The sequence below is a fragment of the Pan paniscus genome, chromosome 1 (genome assembly GCF_029289425.2).
Source record: "Pan paniscus chromosome 1, NHGRI_mPanPan1-v2.0_pri, whole genome shotgun sequence".
Lineage (NCBI taxonomy): Eukaryota > Metazoa > Chordata > Mammalia > Primates > Hominidae > Pan > Pan paniscus.
The window spans coordinates 56,316,739-56,338,011 of NC_073249.2; the positions used below are offsets into that span (position 1 = coordinate 56,316,739).

Below are 21,273 nucleotides of genomic sequence, written 5' to 3' on the forward strand. Positions count from 1 at the left end.
GAAGTCCTAAATTTGAAGAGAGCATCCTGTTCATTTACATGGTTTCCAACACATTTAAGTTGTAAAAAGGCATACCCTAAGGAAGCTTTTCAAGTTTGTAAACCAAGCACTTTGCCTTTACCTTTATTTGCTCCCACCAAAATGCTAACGATATCATCTGAAATTTCCTGCATCCCAAGGCATATGTGTACTAATATTCATTTTACACAAGTAGTTACTACATAGACCACGTGTACTGAAAAGCCTAAAATATTTACTATCTGGCCATTTACAGAAAAAGTGTACCAACCCCCATCCCAAACTAAAGCTAAAGACTTTAAGATCCTCCCTGCTTCATTGCTTTGTTAAATGCTGGCTCAGTCTGTTACTGGATAGTCAAAGTTTCAGATTTAAATTCTGCAGCTGAAATTTACCTCTTAAAAAATCAATCTCCTGTCATCTCTCATAAATTGATACAATTCTTACAAAAAATATGTTTGCACACAGCCCTTCCCTCTTCTGTATTGTAAACCTACCTTTCAGGTACCCTATCATGTAGGTCTCACCTGACTTTTATAAGGAAGGTATACATCTGCCTTGGAGCTATCACAGCTGTTTCCAATTAGCTATCTGACTAAATGATTAGACAACTACACATTTTAAAGTCTATTTTTCATCTATGTAGCTTGTAAATAAAGCTCTAAATTTTAGTCTCTAATCTCAGTTGAATAGAAACCAATTCATGTTGGCCCCATGAAAGAAGCAGGTCTGGGGGCCAACAAACCCTTAAAAGACAAGTGGTCAGCACTAAAACCTCTAAGGGATTGAGGTAGCCCATTGGAAAGAAAAATTTGGAATAGCTATTGATAATCTTTCCATTTATTCCCTTCATTTGAGCACTTGAAAAACTCCTACAGCTGCCTGCCCATCATCTTTCTACTTCCCCTCTTTCTTCCTTTTCTTTTTTTTTTTTTTCTTTATCTCCTGGAAGAAAAAAGTGGAACCAGATCTCAGACAGTAAAGAAGCAGAAAGCAAGAGAAAAAATAACTAGTTTAGCTCCTTCTGGGCGTCCACCCTGTATTAGTCTATTTTCACGCTGCTGATAAAGATATACCGAGACTGGGTAATTTATAAAGAAAAAGTGGTTCAACAGAATCACAGTTCAGTGTGGCTAGGGAGGCCTCACAATCATGGTGGAAGGCAAAAGTCATGTGTTACATGGCAGCAGACAAAAGAGAAATGAGAACCAAGTGAAAGGGATTACCCCCTACAAAACCATCAGGTCTCGTGAGACTTATTCACTACCATGAGAACAGTATGGGGAAAACCGCCCCCATGATTCAGTTATCTCCCACCAGGTCCCTCCCACAACATGTGGGAATTATGGGAGCTACAATTCAAGATGATAATTGAGTGGGGACACAGCCAAACCCTATCACACCTTAACCCCATATTCTATGTAAAAAGCTTACACTGCCATCTATAAATTATAAATTCAACATGAAATAACATCACAAAAAGCAAAATGTCTGAGACATTAGCCTCATGGATTATGTAGTCTAATACAAAGCCTAAAGACTAACACACAGAAGCAATTAGGTCCAAACCTGTTCATACGGTTTTCAAACTTGAAAGTTAATAAATATGGAAAAATCCTGAACTATAGTTTAAGGATGCTGTCAGTATTCAGATTATAGTTTGGGTCAGGACAGGAAAAAAAAAGTAAAAGGGGATATAGTATATAAAGAATATTCCAGAAAAATCATTGAAAATGCAGCAAGATCTTCGGGAGAAATGAAATTTTTCTCTAGCAATAAGACTGTCTTTGAATCTTAGATAAAATTTTTTCCACACAGCAAAGGAAATAGAAGTTGGATACTGACACCCATGAGAAATAACAGTAGAAACAATCTTTGCATCCAAAGGAAAAAGACAAATAAATGAATAAAGCTTTGAAGCATAAAGACCCGAGGCTCCTTCTTGTCCGTGTCTCATTATACTTCTCTAACCCTCTGAAATAAAGTAGCCCTGATTAAAAACAGTAGTTAAAAAAGAGCATCAGAGAGGAAAGGCAGGAAGATGGAAGGAGGAAAGAGAAAAGATGGGGAGGAGGAGAGGGAGAATATAATGTGAAATATGAGCAAGAATAAGCTAGACAGTGAAAGAGCAGTAGACGGGAAGCTGGCTGGAAAGCAGACTTGGGAAACAATTCCAGTAGAAAGGGTAAAAGAATGGAAGTGTAGAGAGTGGGAGAGACACCACACTGGTGAGGCATGGAAGAAGAGGCAGGAAGGAAAAGCACAAGAACCAAGGAACAAATGGAGGGATCCTACTGAATAAAAGAGAACTGAGGAACTGAGAACCTGTGAAGAATTATTCACCAGAAGGAAGCCAGGTTGAGGAAGCGGAAGCAAAGATGGAAGAGAAGATTAGGCTAAAAGCAGAGAGCTACAAAATACTGGTTAGTGTTTAAGATACCACTAGAAATTTGAAACCATGGTAAAATTGTCTATGGGTGTGTTTTCAAAAATTCTAAAGAGGAAAAGGATAAACTAAATTTTAAGAACCTAGATTCTGGTGGGAGGATTGTAGCCAGCTGAAAGCTGAGATACAAATTGTGAAAACTTTGGGGAGTTCATGGAGAAAGCCATCTTTCAACATAACTGGCTGTTCAAGACCAATGACAGGGCAGAGGATCATCAAATGTTGAGAATAGTGTTCTTTTAACATGCTCTAGGGTACAAAGCATATTAACTCGTCATTTCACCTGCAAGGGAAAGAGAATAAAAAGCTGAATTGTGTTACTGTGTGCCCCGCACAAAGTAGAAACTCATTAAATATTTATCAATAGAATGAACTCTTTTAATGTTGTGAGACAAATATCTTGGATTAAAGTACATTTGAAATCCCAGTCAGTCATAAGAAACAACTAAGTCTAAGGCTGTAACAAAAAAATGTATATATCAACTAAGATCTAAAAATAGACTGCTATTTGTTGAATTCCCACTGCATATAAGATTCTAAGCATTTTACATATTTTCTCATTTAAACATACAGCATACCTGCAAGATGGATGTTATTTTCTCCAATAAGCAGTTTAGGACATTAAAGCTCAAATAATTTTTGTGGGTTACCCACTGGCCAATATGGACCACTGAATGGATCATGTCTACCAGAATATAAACCCCACAAGGACAAGGGTTTTGGTCTATTTTGTTCTCTACTGTTTCCTCTAAGAAAAAAAAAATGCCTGATGCAAGGAAGAAACTGAACATTTTTTGAATGAATAAATGCCTATTTATGATGAGACAGCTGAATATGACCATGGAAAAAAATGTCAATTTTGCCAACTAGTCTCCTTTCAAATTCATGATGATTAACCTCAAAAGTGGGCTCCTCCTTAATATAGTGACCCAGGTTCATTCAGTCCATTTTTATATATAGTATTTAAAACCATGAGTCGGGATGATATCACTTCAAAGTGACTGTAAAGAAAAAAAAAAGCCAATATTTACATACCTGGGAGATAAGAAAAACCCAGAAAAATGAGAAAGAGGTGCTAGTGAGTCAGGGTAAGATCCAAGAGAATGTGGTGTCCTAGAAGCAGAGAGAGGGGCGTATTTCAAAAAGAAGAGAATTGGCCAGTTACCCTAGGAAATAGACTTCAAGACTGAGCTATCCATGCAGAAGGTTTACTAGGGAGTGCTCTCAGGATCAGCTCCAGTAAGGAACTGGGAAACACAGGGGAGTGCAGGGGGAGAACTGAGATACAATGGCAACAGGATCTGGAGCCAACACAATAGGGACCCAAGAGGCTGGAATAGGCCTGTAGAGATCCCCCTACCTTGAAGCAAGAGGCCTGCATACCTGTCATTAGATGCAGCTGGTCTTGAGGCTGCACCTGATATTCATCACCACATACCTTTCTCCATTAACTAGATTCACTTCACCCTTGGAGATGATCTAAAATTATTCTCCTGACCACCAGACCAATAATTAAAGTCAAGTCACAATAGTACCTGGTCAGAAAAGTGCTGGGCCTGCTAAAAGAGGAAAGTGACTTTGCATAAAAGGAGCTGCAGGACTTAGCAACGTGTTTACTCTTCCACACACCTGGAACCACGTGCCCTAGTAGCTTTCCTCCTTAATACTAATTTGTGTCTAGTCTACACCATTGCCACACTGCACACCCATACAACTGCCTCTGTAAACCCTCCCTTAAAAGCTTGTGCCATCACACACTACCACCGATTCCACCTCCTTGTAGCTGTTATATCCAGAACCTCTCAATGGGGACTCCAAAGTTTTTGAGGATTTTAGCTTCTGGGTTCAGTATTATTCTTTCCAACACTATTTTGGTCCTAATTTTTGGTGAGTTCAATGTCCACAAAGACAATCCTTGCAATACGTTTGCATTTCACTTGCTTGACCTCCTGTCTTCCAATAAGCCTGTTGTTTACTCTTCCCCATCCCCTCATTTACATCTTTATATCCTGGAGTTTGTTATCAATACCTATAACTAAGACAGTTTCCCCTCTATGTCAGTTAAAATTCAGAGAAACAGAAGCACTAAAGATTAGCCAGATTAGATGACAGATTAACAGGGATTGAACCATACAGACTTGAGAGAGCCGGCTACTCATTCTCTGTAAGGCTTTTTTGTCTTCAAGTCAGATGCTGCAGCCTGAAGTCCACAAAGCATATAGTTAAGAAGGGAGGCTGGAAATAAAGTAGAGAAAAGTAAGGACAACTGGAAACCTGTGAGGACAGACTGGAACCCAACCAGTCTCTCACTGCCTCCAACCTTGATAACATGGGCATCCTGCAGAAAAAGTTAGTGTACCTCATTAGGGAGCAAACACTCACCCAGCCTTGGAGTTGGAGCTGAAGAAACACCTAGAGGTGGTGGCAGGCTGAGCTGCTGCCCTATAGCCATCAAATGAGCCAGCAGAGAAGCAACAACGTATGTGAGCTACAAAAGTATCCTGCCCAACCTTTTGAGCATAAAAACAAAATGGCTGCTACTTCACAACCACCCTCCCTAAATAGAAACAAGCAGGGAAGGAATTCTGGGAAAAAAAAAAAAAAAAAAAAAAAAAGTTCAGCTGGGCCAAATTGCCACATCACAAAACTGTTGTCTTCTGCATGATTTAATTTCAAGTATTGCACTCTCTGGCAACCCAGCTCCTATCTTACCAGCTCACTTCCTGTAGAACTTTGGCCCAGCAGTTCTTTAACCCCACTGGGACCAACAATCCATTGATGTTTACAAAGTCTCTCAGAGTCGCCATAGCCTCAGTTTCGTCTGTACCCAGGTTATTATTATAATCATTCTCATTGATTATAATAAATGCCTAGTCCAATTTCCTCTCTCTACCCTTATCATGTTCACCTGATAAAACCTCCCACCCATATTTAAATTCAACTCTCCACTTTTTGTCTGTATCTGCACAGCTGGAACATTTTGGGGCAAAAACCACACAACCATTCTAACTGGCCTTATTTTAAGTTCATAAAGTATGTTAAGTTTATTCACCTCAAGTGAACTCAGTACTCTTCAGCACCCTACTGTATTTCCCTTGTCCGTTCTAGGATACTCACAGATGTACCATCTCACACTTTCTCCATGCCATACCTTTGATGCAAACCTCAAACACATCCACCCCCTTTTCATTCTCAGCTCATGACCTTGCTACCTGTTTGTATCAGTTATCTGTTGCTGCATAATAAATCACACTAAAACATAGTGGCTTAAAAACAAAAACTGTCTTATTTAGATCACCGCTTTGGGGCTTGATAATTTGGGCTGGGCTTACCTTTCCTCAGGTGGGTCCAATTATATGTGTGGACCTCATGTGGACCTCAATAAAGACAATTAGGATGATGAAGGCAGCTGAGACCTCTCCCCACATGAATTTTCTTTCTTCATCAGGATTCCCAGCATGAAAGTGGAAGCTGAAAGGCTTCTTAAGTCTAAAGTTAGAACTAACACAACACTTCTGCTGCATCCTGTTGTACGGAGATCATCACAGGGCCAGCTTAAAGGGCAGTGGAAATAGACTTAAGCTCTTGATGAGAGGCCAATCTGTGGCTACATTTACAGTCTACCACACTGATTAGTCACAGTAGGGCCATTGTATCACCAATAAGGAAAGAAAATAAAGAAAAATAGAACAGGAAGCAAACACTGTATTTTTAAATCCATTTTATCAATGTTCTCATATATGTTCAGGTTGTAAATATTCAATATTTGTGCTATTGCTTTTACCTTAAATATTGATTGAATCACATATTAAATGGTCTATGTTAGGGGATCAACAAACAGTGGTCCACAGGCTTAATTCAGACTGTAATTAAAGTTTTTGTAAATGAAGTTTTATTGCAATACAGACATGCTCCTTTTATTTATGTATTGTTTATGACTGTGTTCACACTACAACAGTGGAGTTCAGTAGTCGCGAGAGAGATTGTATGGCCTGCAAAGCCTAAAATACTCTTTGGCCTTTTGCAGAAAAGAAAACATTGTCAAATCCCGCTTGATGGCATCATTTTTCCATCTCTGAAGTAAGCCAATTTTTTTACAGAATTGTAACAGACATATGGCCCATTACTCAAATCCCATTGGTTTATGCCAAAGAGCTGCCCCAACAAAGCCACAGCTTACAGACTCACCTGTTAATGTTCTAAGAAATTTCTTCGATAGGCTGTCAGATTCTACCACATACAATGAAATATTTATTCCACGTAACAATAAAATTAAAAATCACTGCAAAGGACCAGTACAGCCACTTCTTCAAATGGCATTAAAACTTAAGTAATGCAAAAGAAACCATCTTTTACTTAATCTGTGATATCAAATCATTAATCAACATGGAAGAGTAAAATTTAAATATGGTTCTTAAACATTATTGTACTTCAGAGTCATTTGGGGAGGTTGTTAAAGGACTGACTTGTAGGCCCCATTCCTCAAAGATTGTAATTCAGTAAGTTTGAAGGATGGCCTAGAAACTGCATTTTTAAGAAGCATTACATTAATTTTGATGTTCACGGTTTAAAGACTTCACTTTAAGAAACTCTGAACTAAATGGCGTTAGAAACCAGAAATAAATGGGGCTTGGTTAACCATTACTTTTATTTCTTTACTTTCAAGAGAAAAATAAAAAGCATAGTATGTATTCTCATAGGTTAATAAGTAAATAGTAATACATCATTTCCTTAGGATTTTCACTAGAATTTCATTAAAAAGCCATTTTGGGGCACTTTAGATTCTATTTCAAAAGGTTACTTTGTGGCCGGGCACAGTGGCTCACGCCTGTAATCCTAGCACTTTGGGAGGCTGAGGCGGGCGGATCACTTGAGGTCAGGAGTTCAAAACCAGCCTGGCCAACATGGTGAAACCTGATCTCTACTAAAAATACAAAAAAATTAGCCAGGCATGGTGGTGGGTGCCTGTAATCCCAGCAACTCGGGAGGCTGAGGCAGACGAACACTTGAACCCAGGAGGCAGAGGTTGCGATGAGCTGAGGTTGCACCACTGCACTCCAGCCTGGGTGACAGAGCAAGACTCCATCTCAAAAAAAAAAAAAATGTTACTTTGCTTAATCTCCCTTATGCTCTTCCTGACAATATGAATTAACTCTTTATTTTATCAATATTTTAAAATTATTAAAACTACTGGACTTTATTTGGCATTCTGGAAGGCACTCCTCTATTTTCACACTCTTTCCTTAAAATCCTATTTCAATACTATTTGCTAAAGTTTTTCATTAAGAAAAGCAGTGTAATGTAACAGAAAGAGAATTGAAATTAAAAGACACAGATGTGACTCACCTAATATGTGTATGCGATCTCAAAGCAAAATTTTTACATGTAACATGAATAGATGATACCAACTACTTTTTGCCATATCTTACAAATTTGGCAATCTGTGATAGTCTGCTTTTTATATTTATGTCAAGGAAGGCTTTAAAGATCAATTACAAGTGTTTACATGTAATTCTTATTTGGAGAATAAACGCCAATGAAAAAAGTTCTCCTCTTGCCAAAAATATTGGGCCTATCTTTAGTAGGCACCTCGATTTAAAAAAAGTAGGGACTTTAAATTGACACCAATAGGAGGAAATGGTATTCTTTTTTCCTTTTAAATCCATTAATACATGTAAAGTTACATTTCATTACAATTTCAATTTTATATGACTGTATCATTGGAATGTTGCTAGTGAAAGTTGATGATAGTTTAGGGCTTCAGTTCACCTATGAATAACCGAGATGCCTTAGCTGAATGAATTCTTATTCCATGTCTACTATTTTGCTCGAACCATAAATAACGTTCAGGCAGAGTTATGTGGAAGAAACTGAAAAATTTCGTGCAGTCCTTTTGATAGCACAGATTTGGAAGTCCCAAACTTGTTCCCTTTTTTGCATTTATATAGCCCCTTAAATGTAACTTAAATCCCATAAAAATTGGAAGCATTGAATTGATGCCTGGGAAAACCCCAAAAGAATGGAACTCAGAATGAGGCACAGAAGAAAAACAATACTGCTGTGATAATGTTTTATAAGCAAAGTCAATTGCTTTTCATTGTTTTGTTATTTTTTCTTCTGATTGTGTGGCCATGTGCATATATGCAACAAGAAACCCAGTGATTTTCAGCAAACACATCAAATAGCTTACATGTCAAAGAGACAAAGCAATGATAGGCCCTCAAAAGTGGGGATAAATGAGAAGCCAGGGCTTTCTGAGCAAGGCGTCCTTGAATAAATGTACCAACAGTAACAGTAGGAGTGGCAGCTTCAAACCTGTATATAGTGCTTGTTAGGTAGTAGGCACTAAATATTCTACCCACTTTACTTCATTTAATTTCCACAAAACATAGAACCCCTTGGGGAAAGTATTACATTCCAGTTTTAGCGATGAGAAAACTCAGTGTTGGGGTTAAGACTTTTGGTCACAATTCCACTGTTAGAAAGACGCAGAGTCAAAATACAAATGCAGATCTGGGTTTTGACCTGAAAGTTATCTTCTCCACTCAGCTAAGTAATGACTTAATTTCTTTTAGAGGATTTGCTTCTTATCTCCCCACTCGCTAACTCAATCTCCTACCCTCTCCATGTACCCAGTGCCTGATTTCTGAACTGTTTCTATTAATATCAAAAGCCCATCAGGACTCCTTAAACGTAGCATGTGCTTAACAAACGGTTGTTCTTTTCTTTTCCTCCCCACTATCAATAATTACTTTTCAGTCGTGGCTCAGCTCTCTGTTGTCTGAAGTGGAAGCTACATAGCTAAAAACATATTCCCACTAAAAAATGAATAATGAAAACTTGTATTAATGTACTGTCTTGGTGCATTTTAACATATGATTCGTGAAAACATAGTGCTAGCCTATGGATTCATTCCAGATTCTGTGACAGGCCAATGGTAGAGATATCTAGGGGTAGGAAGAAGTTGGGGTGACCAGCCATTCCAGTTTGCCCCCAACTGAAAGATTTCCTAGAACACGAGACTTTCAGTGCTAAAAGCAGACTGTTCCAGGCAAAGGGGGTCCACTGCTATGGTTTGAATGCTTGTTCCTTCCAAAATTCATGTTAACATTTAATGTCCAATGTAATAGTATTGGGAAGTAGGACCTTTAAGAGGTGACTAGGTCATGAGGGCGCTACCTTCATGGGCAAGCTTAATGCTTTTTTAAAGAGGACTTTCAGGAGTGAGTTTCTCTCTCTTGCTCTTCCACTCTTCTGCCATGTGAGGAATGGCGCTCCCCACCTCTGGAGGATGCAGCATTCAAGGCACCATCTTGGAAGTGGAGACCCAGTCCTCACTAGACGCCAACTCTTTCAGTTCCTTGATCTTAGGCTTCCCAGCTTCCAGAACTGTGAGAAAAACATTTCTATTTTTTATAAGTTACCCAGTCTTAGGCATTCTGTTACGGTAGCACAAAAGGGACTAGAACAATAACCCTATCCTAACTCTTCTGAAAGTACTCCAGTAATATTCCCTTAGGGTTGGTCTACTAGTACAGAAAGGCCATACATTGTTTTATTCACTCCAACTCACATACATAAGCATTAGTTGGGGAGACACTTTGAGAAAGATGGATGATAATATAAAAATGTGAAGCAAAGGAAAAGTATATAACCCCCAAACATGCTTTTAATATCACTAATCTAATTTCACCTTGAAATACTCAGGAGAACCCTGGCTATACTCATGAGGCCTCTATACAATTACATTATGTAGTAAGATTACGTTTTTCCATGCTTGGGTTGATTTCTATGGAACTGGACTTACTCAAATATTTAACATTTGTTTTATATAGATACATTTACTCAAAACTAAGTTTACTAGTATCACATGTCTATATGCATACTTGCTTCCTCGCAGCATGAGGAGCTAATAAGACCAAAGTAGTTATTTACTTTGATAGAAATGTTCAGTGATTTGTATTTTGAGATAAACCCTAAAATTAAAGTATTGTTTACAATTTTATATATGAGAAACTGGTTAAGCAATTCTCTATAAGATAGGGAAGTCTAAGCTACTCTTAAGGCTTTATAATATCTGCATCCTGTGTCTTCTAGAAATTCTGTTTACACACATTTTATACCAATAAAAATGGGAAATAAATTTCTTAAGCTAAGGCAAAAGACAATAGCAGTGCAATTTTTGTTGAAATTTCTTCAACTACTTTCTCAGAAAAATCATAGCGCCCAATGGCATTTAGAACTTTTTCATAGAACTAAGTTTTCAGAAATAACAAAATGTAAGCTATACACTGAAAAATTTAATGTCCAATTTAAATAATATAATGTCTATACACATTCTAATACCTTTATTATTTTAAAAATTTTGTTTTCCATAAACCTTTTTCAAGTCTGTAAGACTCTTTCCTACGTGTGATACTAGTTGGGACAATAGCCAAAGATAGGAAAAAATAAACTATTTTGTATTTAATAGTGTATCATTTTTTGTAGTTAAATGGTATTACACTATTGTTCCCAGCTCACCCTGGAGGGTGTAAGGAAGTGGGAGATGGGGTGGGAGTGGTAGATGAAGAAAAGGTGAGTGGAGGTGAAGAGATGAAGGGAAGGTGGAAAATATTTTAGTCACTTTTCAGGTTGTGGTACCAACTCTTCCTCACCACCTTTTCCATAAAATACTTTAAATCATAAATGCTGCAAAGGTAGTTCCATGCTGTCAACACTAACAGTAAATAATGGGTCAAGAAAGTGGATTAAAGCAAAAGTATGAAGTTTCTACGGCTAATACTTGTCTGTATGATTTTGTGAGGAAATATAGTTGTTGAGTAAATTACATTTTCATCACCATATGCTACATGTTATTATTTATTATTTTTCCAGTGAGTAATTACGGTTTTTAATTAACAATAAACCAATGAAAATTAAATGTATATACTTATGTCTAAAATTAATAGAGGTGGCCGGGCGCAGTGGCTCACACCTGTAATCCCAGCACTTTGGGAGGCCGAGGTGGGCGGATCACGAGGTCAGGAGATTGAGACCATCCTGGCTAACATGGTGAAACCCCGTCTCTACTAAAAATACAAAACAAAATTAGCCAGGCGTGCCGGCGGGCGCCTGTAGTCCCAGCTATTTGGGAGGCTGAGGCAGGAGAATGGCATGAACCCGGAAGGCAGAGCTTGCAGTGAGCCGAGATTGTGCCACTGCACTCCAGCCTGGGCGACAGAGCGAGACTCCATCTCAACAACAACAACAAAATAATAATAAAAAAGTAAATTAAATTAATAGAGTAGGAGCAAAAGGCAAGTGATGTCAAGAACCTCTTTTATTTCTGCCAAAAGCACCTCTTCCCTATGTTGATGAGTTAGCATACATTATTCCTCCAGTCTGTGCTCAGAGACTGAAGCAATATAGAAGGAGAAAAATGAAGTACGAGTTAGAACCAATAATACCTTACACTTACATAGTGCTAAACATATGCCAGACACTCTAAATGCTTTACACATATTAGTGAAAGTTAATATATACCTCATTAAGGGCCCACCCCACAAGGAAGATATTATCCGCCCCCCCAGATAAAGATATTAAAGCAACAGACTTTGCATAACTTACCTAAAATGATATACTTAATAAGTAGAAGAATTGGGCTTTCAACACAGATATCCTGGTTCCAAATTCTGTGCTCTTAATCACTCTCATCTCGCTAAGGAAAAATAATGGCTATTCACAAGTATAATATCAAATTTAAATAGTTAGAAGGTAGTGGATCAATGAGCAATCTAAAACAGCATGCAACAACATAGAGGAATCTCACAGACACAATATGAGTGAAAGAAGGCAGGCAAAAGAGTGTATTCTGCATTATTCCATTTATTGTATATAGTATACTAGTATATATAGATATAATATATACTATCTACATTATTATAGATATATAGTACATGTCATATAGTGTATACAATATGTAATATATACAGTATATACACTATGAGATATCTAGACATATATAAACTATTTATTTATACATATATACTATATATATAGTATATATAATATTTTTCATTTATATATGCCAAATGACAAAAAACAGGCTATGCTGCTGGAAGTTGGGATAGCAGTCACCCTTGGGAGAGAGGGGTAGTAACTGGAAGGAAACACGAGGAGGGCTTCTGGATGCTGTTAGGCCTGCTTCTTGTTTGTTTGTTTGTTTGTTTGTTTGTTTTGGTCTGGGGTATTGATTATCTGGTGTGTGAGTTTGTGAAAATGCATCCAGCTATGTACTTATGATATGTGCCCTTCTCTGTGTGTATATTGTATTTCAATAAAAGGTTTTAAAAGGAGGAAATGATAGGAGCTTTTAGATTATGTCAAATAAAGCAGGGAATGGCCCTCTTTTTTTTTTTTTTTTTTTTTTTTTTTTTTCTGAGATGGAGTTTCACTCTTGTTGCCCAGGCTGGAGTGCAATGGGTTGATCTCAGCTCACTGCAACCTCCACCTCCTGGATTCCAGTGATTCGCTTGCCTCAGCCTCCCGAGTAGCTGGGATTACAGGGGCCTGCCACCATGCCCAGCTAATTTTTTGTATTTTTAGTAGAGATGGGGTTTCACATGTTAGCCAGGCTGGTCTTAAACTCCTCACCTCAAGTGATCAGCCCACCTCGTCCTCCCAAATTGCTAGGATTACAGGCGTGAGCTACCGCACCCAGCCTCCTCAGTTTTACTAACACTCTCCTTCTGTCACATTCTAAGCTAGGAGATTCTAAAGTGTCATATCCCCTTCTATGCCTTTCCTACCTTTCTTTCTATTTTTCTCTTTAATTTTCTTTTTTTTAAGTCTTTTTATTAAGGTAAAATATACATATATAATGTATCATCTCTGTTTCAAAAAAAATCTAAAAAGAGGGAAAGCTATTTTTAGTTTCTTGCACTAAATAATAATTTGAATATCCAGCCTCACTTTTATTTAGGGAAAAGTGTTACAAATAAAAGATAAGAAAGATAACATTTTCTCAACCATCAATAATTAAAGAAGTTAACAGTGACTAAATTGCTTTTTCCCAAGCATGAAGACTGATGTATAAATGTGTCTCCACCTCCTGTAAGACACTCTTCCCTTCCTAAGTACTGCTACAGCCAGTACCAGAAGGGGGTGGGAGGGGAGGTGCTGTTAGAGATTGGGCTTTTTTCAGAGTTCGAAAGAAAAAGAGAAATCCAGAATTCACAACTGAAAGCTTTGAAAAAGTGTAAAAACTATGATATCTGATTTCACGGCTCTCAAACTCTCAGAACATTGGTTTTGAACAGGACATATCTTTCTCCAAACTGCCATATGGGCCTTTGAGCCTGAGATATCTAATAATGAGAAAAATAAGGGAGAAAATACACCACATTCCCAGAGATTGTTTCTAATGGAAACCCAGTTTTGACAACCCTACCACCTGCTTTATATCATTAAACTGAAAGAGACTATGAATAGGAAGTGGGTGAGGAGAGACATTGCTAATAAAATATTTAAGAACATCAGGAAGAGCCATGTCAGGCTTTTAGTTTACCCAGAAAAAGTATCTTCCTAAAGTATCACTCGACCAAGATTTACTGTATTAATAAAATCACCTTCAGATTATAAAGATAGAAAAACGCATAAAATGCAGGCAGATAACCTATTTTTAAAATCTGGAATGAAAGGACAAAATGTTTTAGACGAAAGACAATGCTAAGCATCTTGCCCTTTGAGGTTGCAGTGTTTACTTTGACCTCATTATTTGTAGGTGATTGGTACTAAGTACCAATATCTGAAAATCATCTGAGATGTCCACATAACGTTGCATAAGATTTAGTATGCCTTGAAACAAACTAACAAACAAGCAGGGATGACTACCTAGTTAATGTCTGAACACTATCTCCTCCACAATTATTGTTGCTAGAGGAGATGAATGATTGATTGTATGTGACGGAATTTACCATCTTTCAAATGTGCATTTTCCTCTTGAATACTGAAATAATGATGGTCCCAGAGAGCCATGCAGATTGCCCAATCCATCAGCATTTTTCTCTGTGTTTGACTTTCATTCCTCTGCATTTGATTGCTTCTGAAATAATGGTAGCAGAATTGAAAATGCTTTTTATATTCCCCAGATGATTTTCATTTGCAATAGATAAGCAAATGCAATTTTTCCTATTACACTAACCAGGAAAAGACACCCCCATACATTAAAGCGTTCAATAAATACAGGGGAGGGGATTCCATTGGGTACGCTAGCACACTCAAAAGAGAAGGAACTAAGAATGACATGCAACTAAGCAAGCAAAGTCTTTTTCATCCACACATGCCTAGAAAGTGAGTAGATATCCTATCTACACATTAAAAGTACACGCCAACCTAATTCTGGGGCCTATTTTCTACATATAAAAAATGGGATTAAGCACAAATCCTGTGCAGTGATTTTTTACTAATTTAAAGTGACATGAGAAGCTTGAATTATCTATCATTTCAGTACATTTGAGTTAATAGCTCTGTCTGGCATTAGTTTCCCTACAATAGAATTTCTCTCCCTACCCTCTTTTTTGCCTCACCCACAATACTTCACCAGTCAGTTTTTGAACAATGGGAAATTGTTTTCTTTGTGGCATTTAGTACTTATCACTGACTGTGGAGGGATTTGCGGAGGAAAATTCCTAAGAGTTTTGCAAGAAAATGTGAGCTGTCAACCTGACTGATCTGCATAAACTCCCTCCTAAATCTCAAATATTTTGCTTTTGTTTCAGGTTATTTTCAATGAGAAAATAACATGAAGGGAAAATGTTTTAAAAGTCCAACTTTCGGCTTCTTTTGCTTCATATTTTGTTACTTTCTCTTTTTTTGGCAAGAGAAACTTAATTATGTAAAGTAGCAACAGCTCACCCAGATCTTGCACTGATCCACAGCACAGATAAGCAGTTTTGAGGAAGTTAAATATTCAGTGAAGACGCTACTAATCACTACCCCAGGAACAGCCCCAAAGGAAGATTATTCTTTGCATTGTGGATGCGCCTGTCATTTGCAGAGCTTTGCAAATACTCACAAAAGGCAGAGGCTTGGGGAAAAATAACTCTCAAAAGTGAAAATGTAAAATTTACATTGTTTCATACATTGTACCATCATAATAAAGGTTTATAACATTTTTCTTAGAAATTAAGAGAGAAGCTAGTCTTCTTATAGTTTCAGAAGAAAATGCATAGGAAACAAATCTTATGTGATATGAAATCTCTACAAATTCAGCGATTTGGCTGAAAAATATCTGCATATATACAATGCAGCATTCTTTAGAAATAACAATGCATTCTGAGGGCATTTCTAACAAGGCTAGAAATCATTTCCCCCATATTTTATTCAACTCTTGCCAAATATAGTCTCAGGTTGGTACCTACAGGCACACTTCATCACATTATACTTGGACCATAAATTATTATTAGAAAAACTTCCTAACCTTGAAATTCAATCTGTTCTGTTTGGGTAATCTTGTAGTTTTTAGAAAATGCATCCACATCTAAACTTAAAACAAAAGAATAAAATTTAAAAAAATCAATGAAGGTGTAATTAACAGTATAATAATATAGGTAATACATGTATGAGTGAGATATTCAAAAATGTAATTTAAGCAATATCACTATAAATTTTATAATTTTAGATGCCCTTAGATATGTCTAGGAATAATAATCATGTATTTGCAGCATTCATGTCAGGCTCTTCCTACACAAATTTTTGAGACTGAGAGTTTGATGAAATTTTATGGGTTGTGCATGAACCATGTTTGTGAGGGCTCAGACTTTCATGATAAACTCTGGCTCTGACCCGCTGTTTCCATGCACACTCCCCTTTCACTCCTTGCCACCTACTTCAGGCATCGTCTTGCCTCTGCTGTAAACTGAACTAGACACAGAACTCATTTTCTTTTCACTGATTTCCGCCAACAAAACAGCCGCAATTTTAGCTGAAAGTTTGGGGAGCAAGAAGCTCAAACAACTGAAAAGTGATAAGCTGTCCCGTTCTTAAAAGTGCCTTGGCAAGCAGCAGCCTTTTCTCACTTCGTGTCTTCTCTTCTCTTGTGGGTGCCCACTCCTTCTAAATTCCCAGTCATTTCTCCCGCAGACTGGTTTCACCTTCTTTTTTCTCCTTTCAGACTTGCACTTCCAGTCTCCCTTTCCACCTTTGATGCTTAGGTGCTAGAAAGAGAAAGGAGTAGAGGCCATACTAACAACAGTCCTGTGCCATTTCTCGTACTACTTTGGAACATGCAAATTCCATAGGTGTCTATCTGCCTGGGAACCTGGGATAGAAACGGGCTTGTGGGAGTAAAATTATTTAAAGTTAAAAAATGTGGCATTTGGACACTAATAATTATCAGGTTAATTGTTCTGAACACTAACAGTTATCAGGTTAAATTCACTCATTTTGCAGAGATTTAACTAACCAGAATTCTCAGTGGCAAAACCAAGCCACGAACTCAGTTCTCCCAACTTGCAAGTTCATGATTCTTTTCTATCATCTAATATTTTTACCTTGTGTTTTTTTTAACTTCAAGGCACTTTCTTATAAATATCATTTCCTCCTCTTATATTTCACACTCAGAACTTACTACAGAGGTTAGGTACACGAACTTGGCTTTACTGTCAATGTTTTAAGAATTCTGACAGCTTTATTGACTAGATTTCTATAATGATAGGGGATTCATTTGTCCAGGAGAAGCTACAGGTAGAGAAAATAATCCCCAAACTCTCTTTTTTCATGAAAGAATGTGCAAAGCCCAGACAGAACTGAGAAATGGAAAGGCTCCTGGGCCTAATGGAATGCTTACTGAGATCTATTGATTCTGAAGCAGCACATTGATTGGCCATCTAACTCCACAGTCTGTAATGTCTAGCCGAAAGAAAAAGTATGGGAACAGATAAAAGATGTCAGGGATGTCACCAGCTGTGATCACAAGTTTCCAAAAGGGATTGTGACAGTTAGTGAAGCATCTCTTTAACGTTAGTCCCCAGGAATATACTGTCAAGTATTTGTCTCAGTAAGATCCAGGTGGCATCTCAGATATTTTCACTTTAGAGTCACGTGCAGTTTTAGTATCTAGGTTTGTTTAGATGTTTACATATTGTGAATCACTTACATTGTTATTATGTATTGCCAACTGAAGAAAAGTAAAGAAATGGAGACTTTTAGAAAGTCCTTTACCATAAGGCTTTATTCCGTCAGTCATCCAGACTTCCAACTCTATAAGGGGCTGAATAGATAAAATTAAAAATAATAATAATAATAAAAGAACAGCAGCATGATATAGGGTGTAGGCACAGGAACTTGAACTAGGCTGTCCCGGTGCAAATCCTCATTCTAACATTAAATGGCAGTATCTTTGGGAAAGTCATATAACTTACTTTTCCCTCAGTTTCTTAAACTATATTATAGGGATAATTAATCGTACCTACCTCATAGGATTAAATCGAATTGTATTTTTAAGTGTGTAGAAAAATGCCTGGCACCTAATAAGTGACAAAAACTGTTTTTAATAAAATAATAATAATAACTTACACCCAGACAGCTGGATTAACCTGCAGGCACATCAGACTTCCTTACTATTTCAATGCTTCCCAGCAGACAGGATCACAGGGTAAATTGATTCAGACTGCCACCAGATAAAAAGATAAGGGTGGGACATTTGGTTTGTCAAATCCAAAAATGGTGTTTTAATATTATTAGAAAAGTCTTTACATCCTACTAATCTCCTCAGGTAAAACTGAAAACCAAAAAATGATTCATTTCTTATGTCTAGAAACAGAAAATATAGGGACAATCAATCTCCTTTGTTAGTAGAGATATTTAACTTCAGGTTAGCTAACCTCTGCCACTCAGCAGGGTCCCCCAACCACCAATTATTGTGTATTCAGGGAGTGCAAACCAATTAACCTGAGCAAACAAGAATAAAAAGATAAGTCTCACAAAGGGGAAAAACCATACAGTGCTCTCCCAAAATTATTCCCTTTGCGAACTGCAATCTTTATTGATTCTCTCATTCTCTTCTTTCTTAGTCAGGGTGGCTAATAAAAAGTTGACTATATACAATTTTTCTATAAAGCTAAATGTTCCTGAAGGATGTGAGAAATAAAAGGAGCTAATATGACTACATTAAAATAGCAGTCAGAATAGTGTACCACAGGAAGGGAATAAATTAAAAATATTATGAGGAATGAAAAAGAATTCAAGATTAAAACAAAAACCACTTACCCAACTAGAAGGGGGAAAAATAACTACAACCAGGAACAGCTACCTAACTTGTGGGGACCAGTACAAAATGAACAGGCAGAGGTTCTTGTTCAAAACGTATTAAAAAAAATAAGATGGTAAGAGCAGAGCACTAAACCAAGTGTGGGGTCCTTCTAAGCGTGTACCTGCATAGGTCATGTGCCCATGAAGCCCGCCTTGATATGAAGACATGAGCTTATAAGTATTAGAAAATGAGAAAAGATCAAGATAAGCACATAAATTCAGATGAAAGTCTAGAAACATTTAAGGCACAAGAAAGGGAAATATTGGAAGACCTGATAAAAGGGGTTACATTAAGTGAATGTCAGAGAATAGAGGGAGAAGACTAGGAAATAAAGATGAAAACGTGAACAGATAAGAAAGGCCAAAGTGAAAAGACAAACCTAAGTCAACTCCACCTGCAAAAAGCACAATAGCAAGGTAGACCAAAAGAAGCAAGTCCATATTTGACCCTCCAAATCAAGCAACCAACAAGTTGCTACCATGTGCCTTCATGCCAGGGAAATGATGATTCCAGCTACCAAAGAGCCTAATTAGAAGCAGCGGAAGAGGGACTGTGAAAAGGGCAATGACTAAGTGTTACATAAAAAGTTCTTTCAAAGTCCTTTGAGTAGGAAAACATCTAAATGTGGGTCAACCTATTTTTTTAGAATAAAGAGAATGTCTGACAATTGAAACCATACTATCATAACTAGCTTTTCAAATGATAGAATAGATAGGGCACTTGAACACGAACAGACAAAATGATTCATTATGAAACACCGCTTTATGTTACACAAAAATCAAGAGTTAGATAGCTATTATATATGATGGCTAAAAAGGATTGCCAGCCACTATACGCAGCCAAGAAGAACAAAGAACATATTCACAAAGCAGTTAGTTCATGTTTTTATTGCGAACAATAATCAAAATAACCGCTGGTTGAAGTGCAGGCATTGATATTTTTTAAAAAATCCAGTGTACACATGTGTATCAAATGAGTTGAGGCATTCAGATCTATTACCTTGAAAAATTACACTTGTATCCCAATCAAGCTACAATTGCTCAAAACATTTTTAGACCTGTTCTTTCTTCGCGGATAATTTTTAACCTGCAAGTGTTTGGAGCTGTTTGATTTTTTAAAAAATAAAAATCTGGAGAGTAAGCTGGATCAAAAATTATAAAATTAAGAAGTGTTTTTCTTTGTGATTCAAACCAGTTCTGAAGGTAAGATTTAAAAATACAGAATTCACAAAACGTTTAAAAGTGAAGACAGGATTATGAAGTGAGTAGATAGACTACCTTGCTCAACAGTCTCATAAATATATAAGTGTAAGAAATCAGAGAAATTTGGAACTGTAAACAACCTTAAAGACTATATAACCTAGCTATAGCTTCCTATTAAATGGATGAAGAAACTGAGGCCCCCAATAGGTGGAGATTTTCCTGAGGCTATACACCTGGTTCAGGGAGAGGCAGGACTAGAACACAGTTCACATTTTTTCTCATCCAGTAGTCTTTCCACACCACTGGGAACATCTGCCAAAACCGTATGACCTTCTAGAAAGTCATTGAGAACCACAGATATCATCTACAAACATGCTGAATCGTTACCATTTCTGAAAGGCAAGTCAGTCAGTCCTGGTTGTCATAGCAATAACTCTTCACACTCACAGCCTGACGATTACAAATGTAAAATGCAGCCGACCAAGACAGGAATAAACCTTATTAAAACAACGTTCTAAAAATGGCACCGCTTACCTGGTTTGCCCGTTCTGAGTTGCAGAATCTTGACTGCAATTGTCATGTAAGCTCAATTCAGTCCAGACATCTATATTTAATAGTATCAAGAGATATTCTTTGTCTTGGGACTTTAGGAGGAAAAAAAAACAAAAGTGATTGAGCATAACAACCAACATTAGGAAACTGAAATTTAAAAGGTTACTGTACATGCATTAGCATAATTACACACAAAAAAACCTATAAATGAACAGTGATGTTCTTATATTAAATCTACTCGCTAGGAATTAGTGAAGCCTGGAGCCTCTTGCCTCTGCTTTCTTCTTTCTCTTAGTGTCCATTTTTTCCTGACAATGCTGTTCTTTTCCCATATGCGTGTTGTTGTGGCCGATTTTTTGTATGACAGCACTAATCCAGGCTCTGTGTCTACAGTCACTCAGAATTCAAATTCAAAATAACAGAGTCTTAGTCCACTGTTTCTCAAGGAGATGTTTTGCCCTCTACACTGCAATATGAAAAAAACAATGCCTATAACCAGCAACTCAACATGTGTTTTCTATTCTAACCTGAAAGTTTCATTCTCCAAGTTTCTACCTAGCTCCTCTCAGTGACAAGAGAAATTTCCAAGTCTAGCCCAGCCTAAAAACTGATCCCCCACAAAACAGAAGTGGGAACCCAGTGAGGCTCCTTAAGTAAATGCTGCAACCTAACATTTAATCTTGCAAACATTCCACAATACACATGAGTGATAGTTCAAAGATTTCAAACATTTATGCAATTCTGTGTCACAGAGTGGTTTT

The 21,273-nt window shown here is 37.3% G+C and overlaps 1 long non-coding RNA gene across 1 annotated transcript; it reads right to left on the reverse strand.

Moving 5' to 3' along the window:
- Window positions 1-7,047: 7,047 nt before the first annotated feature.
- LOC129397425 (uncharacterized) lies at window positions 7,048-20,737 on the reverse strand. Its single transcript, XR_008624822.2, has 4 exons — window positions 20,495-20,737; window positions 18,023-18,116; window positions 11,442-16,662; window positions 7,048-9,853 (listed from the first exon to the last, which is right to left on the reverse strand). It is a non-coding gene; the product is annotated as an uncharacterized LOC129397425 (long non-coding RNA).
- Window positions 20,738-21,273: the final 536 nt, after the last annotated feature.